This window comes from Macrobrachium nipponense, chromosome 15, assembly GCF_015104395.2.
Source record: "Macrobrachium nipponense isolate FS-2020 chromosome 15, ASM1510439v2, whole genome shotgun sequence".
NCBI lineage: Eukaryota > Metazoa > Arthropoda > Malacostraca > Decapoda > Palaemonidae > Macrobrachium > Macrobrachium nipponense.
Genome location: NC_087208.1, coordinates 62,079,999 through 62,086,271, shown reverse-complemented (window position 1 = coordinate 62,086,271; position 6,273 = coordinate 62,079,999). Strand labels below are relative to the sequence as shown.

The 6,273-nt window shown below is 41.5% G+C and overlaps 2 protein-coding genes across 3 annotated transcripts in view; one reads left to right on the top strand and one right to left on the bottom strand.

The window, feature by feature from the left end:
• The window catches only part of LOC135195010 (beta-alanyl-bioamine nonribosomal peptide synthetase ebony-like), a 224,106-nt gene that overhangs the window by 196,439 nt on the left and 21,394 nt on the right, over positions 1-6,273 (top strand). The window lies entirely within an intron of this gene.
• LOC135226929 (beta-alanyl-bioamine nonribosomal peptide synthetase ebony-like) overlaps positions 1-6,273 on the bottom strand; it is a 34,146-nt gene that overhangs the window by 27,438 nt on the left and 435 nt on the right. The window lies entirely within an intron of this gene.

Here is a 6,273-nt window from a genome sequence, read left to right as displayed (position 1 = left end):
TGTACAAATACTCTGAATATAGGCAAAGCATTCTTATAGCCGCTGTCTTTGCAATATAGTCTCCCTTGCCGTAATTGGTATTGCAACCGGCTACCCAAAGGCTCTTCACTGACCTATTTATTCCTTTGATTCACTTAGCTTTTCAGCCTCCGTTTTGGTGTGTTTTTGGTCGCATATTTGATGTTTAAAGTTTGAAATGGTTGTCCTTTTTAATCCCAAAAGGACGCCAAAGAAAGAATTAAACTACCGTAGTAGAGACTTTGAACAACCCAACAGGCGACTAGAAATTATTTTAACCACTCATTTTCAAAAAAGATAAGTTATCATGCTATAGCTTTAGGTTTACCTACGGCGCTATTGATGTAATGACAAGTTGGTAAAATGGCTGGCTGGAAGAAGTTTTAAGAGAGAGAGAGAGAGAGAGAGAGAGAGAGAGAGAGAGAGAGAGAGAGAGAGAAGAAAATGTCACAGGATCAATATTATGGTTAGAAGGGGGAATGAGGATGTCAGGATCCTTGTGGAAGACCTCTCCAGGTTGGGAGTTGGGTTTGGGGAAGGGGGGTTAGGTGGGGGAAGTTACCCTGCGATGTGTAATTATTGTCACCACTTAAGACGCTAATCATCTAACGAGTGAGGTGAGAGAAGGAATAGGAGGAGGAGAGGATGATAGATGGGTAATCAGTGGTGGAGGGAGGAGGTAGAGAATTATCGATCCAATCTCTCTCCTCTCTCTCTCTCTCCTCTCTCTCTCTCTCTCTCTCTCTCTCTCTTCGCACTAATAGGGAAGGCGAAGTGGTTATTATAGAAGAGTTGCTGTATTTTACTTAGGCGACATATTAGACACTGTCTCTTGTTTGGAATATATATTGAAACGCCCCTAAGGAATATTTCTGAAATGAGGGTTGGTTGCCGATTAGGGTATTTTGAGTTCGAATATTGTATATGCTGAAGATGATGTGTCGCTGGTCTCCTTAGCAATTGGTCTACAAATATTGAATGATGTAGTTCTTGAGGAATATAGAATTAAATTTTAACCAAGCCAAGACAAAGTGCATGGTTTCGAATATAAACCTGAACGAAAGTGAAAATATTTTGAACCTTTTAGAATTGGTGTTGCCGAGATTGAATACGTAAAATTATAACGTGCAATTTGAATTATAATGACAATCCGGACAAGAAGTCAATTTTATGCCGAGTTCAAAATGGTGTTGCCCCGTAGGGGGGCGGGGGTGTAGTGCCGTCAGTGCACCTCATTCGGTGCATTGTAGGCATTACTTAAGGTTCTTTGTAGCCTCCCTTCGGCCCCTAGCTGCAACTACTTTCATTCCTTTTACTGTACCTCCGTTCATGTTCTCTTTCTTCCATCTTACTGTCTTCCCTCTCCTAACACCTTTCAAACCTTTTACTGTCAATTTCTGTTTCAGCGCTGAATGGCATTAGTTGCCCCAGTGCTTGGCATAAAGCCAAAAATCTATATAAATCAACTCAAAATGGCGTTGAGGAAATTTTATTTTGCAGATAAATAAGTAAAGATATTTCTGTTTTAAACAATCCTGCCTGCTAATATATGGCTACGAAGTGTGGTTCTTATTCTGCGACCTTTATTTGAATAAACGCTTTGATGTTGGCTATACATTAGTACTGTCAAAAATATCTTAAACGTCTCATATCATGAGAGCAACCATTATGCTTGTAACATAGCTTTATAAGCTTAATATAATTTGTAGTTAAAGTAACACATTTTCCAGAAATTATTTATTATTATTATTATTATCATTATTATTTTTTTTTTTTTTTGCTCTATCACAGTCCTCCAATTCGACTGGGTGGTATTTATAGTGTGGGGTTCCGGGTTGCATCCTGCCTCCTTAGGAGTCCATCACTTTTCTTACTATGTGTGCCGTTTCTAGGATCACACTCTTCTGCATGAGGCCCGGAGCTACTTCAACCTATAGTTTTTCTAGATTCCTTTTCAGGGATCTTGGGATCGTACCTAGTGCTCCTATGATTATGGGTACGATTTCCACTGGCATATTTTCAGATCTTGATACTATCCATTTTTTCCCACTCTCTTTCTCTTCAACTCTGGTGTCCCATGGTATTGCGACATCAATGAGTGATACTTTCTTCTTGACTTTGTCAATCAACGTCACGTCTGGTCTGTTTGCACGTATCATCCTATCCGTTCTGATACCAGTACCCACAGGATCTTTGCCTGATCGTTTTCTATCACTCCCTCAGGTTGGTGCTCGTACCACTTATTACTGCAAGGTAGCTGATGTTTCTTGCACAGGCTCCAGTGGAGGGCTTTTGCCACTGAATCATGCCTCTTTTTGTACTGGTTCTGTGCAAGTGCCGGGCATTCGCTTGCTATGTGGTTTATGGTTTCATTTTTCGTATTGCACTTCCTACATATGGGAGAGATGTTATTTCCGTCTATCGTTCTTTGAACATATCTGGTTCTTAGGGCCTGATCTTGTGCCGCTGTTATCATTCCTTCAGTTTCCTTCTTTAGCTCTCCCCTCTGTAGCCATTGCCATGTGTCATCGCTGGCTAGTTCTTTAGTCTGTCTCATGTATTGTCCCGTGCATTGGTTTGTTTGTGCAGTCCTCTGTTTCTGTCTGTCATTCTCCTGTCTCTGTATATTTCTGGGTCTTCGTCTACTTTTATTAGTCCTTCTTCCATGCAATCTTTAGCCACTCGTCTTCACTGGTTTTCAGATATTGCCCCAGTGCTCTGTTTCTCGATGTTGACGCAGTCCTCTATACTTAGTAGTCCTCTCCCTCCTTCCTTTCGTGTTATGTATAGTCTGTCCGTATTTGCTCTTGGGTGTAGTGCTTTGTGTATTGTCATATGTTTCCTGGTTTTCTGATCTATGCTGCGGAGTCTGCCTTCGTCCATTGCCACTATTTCCTGGCGCTGTAAGATGATTCGACTGGCAACTGCCCATGTGTTTATGGCTTTTATCTATTTAGTTCCGGCCGTTGAGTTTTGACTTGAGTATCGCCTTGAGTCTCTGCATATATTCTTTCCTGATCGTGTCCTTCATCTCTTGATGTTTTATATCCCCTCCTTCCATTATTCCCAGGTATTTGTATCCCGTCTCATCTATGTGTTTGATGTTGCTCCCATCTGGTAGCTTTATCCCTTCAGTTCTCGTTACTTTGCCTTTTTGTATGTTGACTAAGGCGCATTTTTCTGTTCCAAACTCCATCCTGATGTCTCCAGATACAATCCTTACAGGGTATCTATTTCCTTGATGCTCTTACCATACAGCTTGATGTCGTCCATGAACATCAGATGGTTGATTCTGTTGCCTCTTTTCTTGAGTTGGTACCCGGCATCCATCTTCTGTAGTACTTTTGGCATGGGAATCATGGCTACTACGAAGAGTAGGGAGGACCCATTTTGTAGGGGCAGTAGAACTGATACGTGTAGTAACTGTCTGCGGCTTTACGGCTTTCATCATAGTCATCTGTATGCATCTTGGAAAACATTTCATAATTTGATTAAGGTCAAATAGAAGATATTCTTGTTCTGTTAGTTTCATTTCCTCTGAAAAATGAAATAAGTTACAAGGTAAAATAAGATACAAGGACATGCAGGTTACAGTCAGAGGGTGGAGTAGTGGGCTGAGTTTCGACTGGCTGTTTGTTGATGCTGCTGCGTCTTGTTCCGGGGTGTTGCTGTCTTCCGGGCCCATCGGTGGGGCTGGCTGGTGGACTGGGTTTTTATTTGGGGGGAGGGGTGCCGTATGGGAGCGTTGGGACCCCCTAAAAGCCTTTCGTTCAATGCTCGGTTGCTACACACACACACACACACACACACACACACACACACAATAAGGGAATAGGGTAAATGGTATATATATATTTATATATATATACGTATATATATATATATATATATATATATATATATATATTATATATGTATAGATACATTTATTAAGTTTACAAGATCTGTAAATATAAAAAAACCCATGACCTGAGGTCATGGGCATTAGGAGGGTCCTACGTGACCAAAGCAGACCTAGATTACGCTATGCGCTGTCTGCAGTAGCCTGATCTAGCTCAAAGCTTTGTCAACATTTTATGTTTATGATAACTTTGCACAACAACTTCCATGGGAAGCGGTTGACCTGTTAACCTACGCCGGAAACATTGTAACTTCCGAGCCGGCGGACTACGTATGTTTTTATATGAATTGCTGAGATAGCTAATGTTCCGCTATCGACGCGATGCTTTAGAATGGCAGTTCCACGCCAACCATCAAACTATCGGTCTTCCGACCGAGCTGCATCTCCTAGTATGGAGTACAGAATAAGTTGTTATCTTGTTCAACTTGCCTGTTTGAATCATCTCCTTTAGTCAAGAAAGAACCACTCTACTAAAGATATCCAAGGGAGATGAGAGGAACCAAACAAAAATACTTACGAATGACAGTCGTAAGGAGAACACAAAAAGTCTATCGCCAAGCGATAAGACTTAGATGTGGTGGCAGCGTATAACGAAGAACATAATTAACAAGACCCATAACAGCCGACCGAAGGTCTACAAGAACTAACTTCCACCTTCAGCTCAAACTAAACAGAGGAAACGGGATCTTCAATCAACGCAACAGTTTATGAAGACGCAACTATGTCCTTCATCGAGAGGAATACAAGCATTTAACACCGACGTTTGAGCAACTGTTGTCACGTATCTTCGAGAATCTACACCGGACGTGAGCAGCATCGAACATCAACGGCGGAAAGAAGAAAACAAAACACAGGGAACATCACCCGATCACGAGCCAAGGACGCAGAGTGTACAGCTAGACGCAGTAGTGCAAGGACGGAGGCTGTGACGTCATCAATCTTGGGACTTCCCCACGCATCGTGCACCGAGAGAAGACCGTGACGTCATACGACTTCCGACGCGGAGACTTCGACAGGAACTGAGACGTCATCCCATGTCAACAATCCTTCGCAATATAATCTGGAGCTAAGTACCATTTTTTATCTATTCAGGTCTTTTCCTCAGTGAAGTGTTGTTCATCAAGAGTCGATCATCCAGTATTCTGTGAGTTGTTCGCCATATTAATCTTCCTTCATTACAGAATCAATCTTCAACTACGAGTTCTCGCCCGCAGATTAATTTTTTTTCTTTCTCTTCTCGTTGTCATTAACCGTTTCTTGCAGGAATTCTCCGTATAATATTTTATCATATTATCTGTATTTTTGTATCTTTTGGGGGGATTTTTTACTATTATTATAAAAACACACTACAGTAACATTGCTTATGCGTTTACGTAGTGGTCGAGTGTACTCTTATAGATATTTTGATAGGATTGCAAGGAATAGAAGTGATAAGAAAAAAGTGAAAGTCGAAATGGCAACTACTCCGACTGGCAACCCCAATGTGGTGACTCTCGTTACCGCGAGGTCAGCGATTGTCCCTTTTCAAGGTCGGGTCAATGGGTTCCTGCCTCAAAATGTTGAGGCATGGATTTCATCTGTAGACGCTCATTAAATGCAAAAAGCATCACAGACCAGCAGTACAATTACAGGAGGCCAAGAGCTTCATTGACTTTGTAAAAGGTTGACGCAAGTGCGTATGCTAAGGGGGGTTTCTTTCCAAGAGGCGCTTACATGGGACGAGTTCAAAATTAGATTACGTGCCGTGTATGGAGGTGAAGAGGCTTTAGATGTAGTATTGGCATTGAGAAATATCCTTAACCAAGCCTCCATGACTCGGCTCAATGTTGTCGAGCGGGCGGCGCTAATTGCCGACAGGCTAAATGAATATCAGGATAGTTTAAGTAACTCCGGGTGGGTTTCGGGGTGATAAAATCAAAGTGAAAGATTTTATCCGTTTGATCTACCTGACTCTATCACTGCAATGTTGCCTGAAGCGTTAGTAGGTGTTTTGATAAAAAATTTGCAGCCCGACAGTACGGAATTAGAGTGTATAAACAAATCAAAAAACACATGTCTAAATGTACCGGCCTAGATCCTTCGCTCATTCAAGTTTTTGCAAAAAATGAGAACAAGCCACAACAAGTAAATGTGGTACATAATAATAATCAGGTTGCAGGATGGTTTGTTATAACTGTAAACGACCAGGTCACATGATTTCAGACTGTCGGACGCGTTTTTGTTCAATACACAATATTCAACTCATTCATATAACCGTTGCTACTCGAGGAATCAACAGCAGAATGCTACAAACACGCAACCAGTTGCCAGTGCAAATAAAAAGAAGGGTCCTCAGTACTATAAGAAGAAACAAC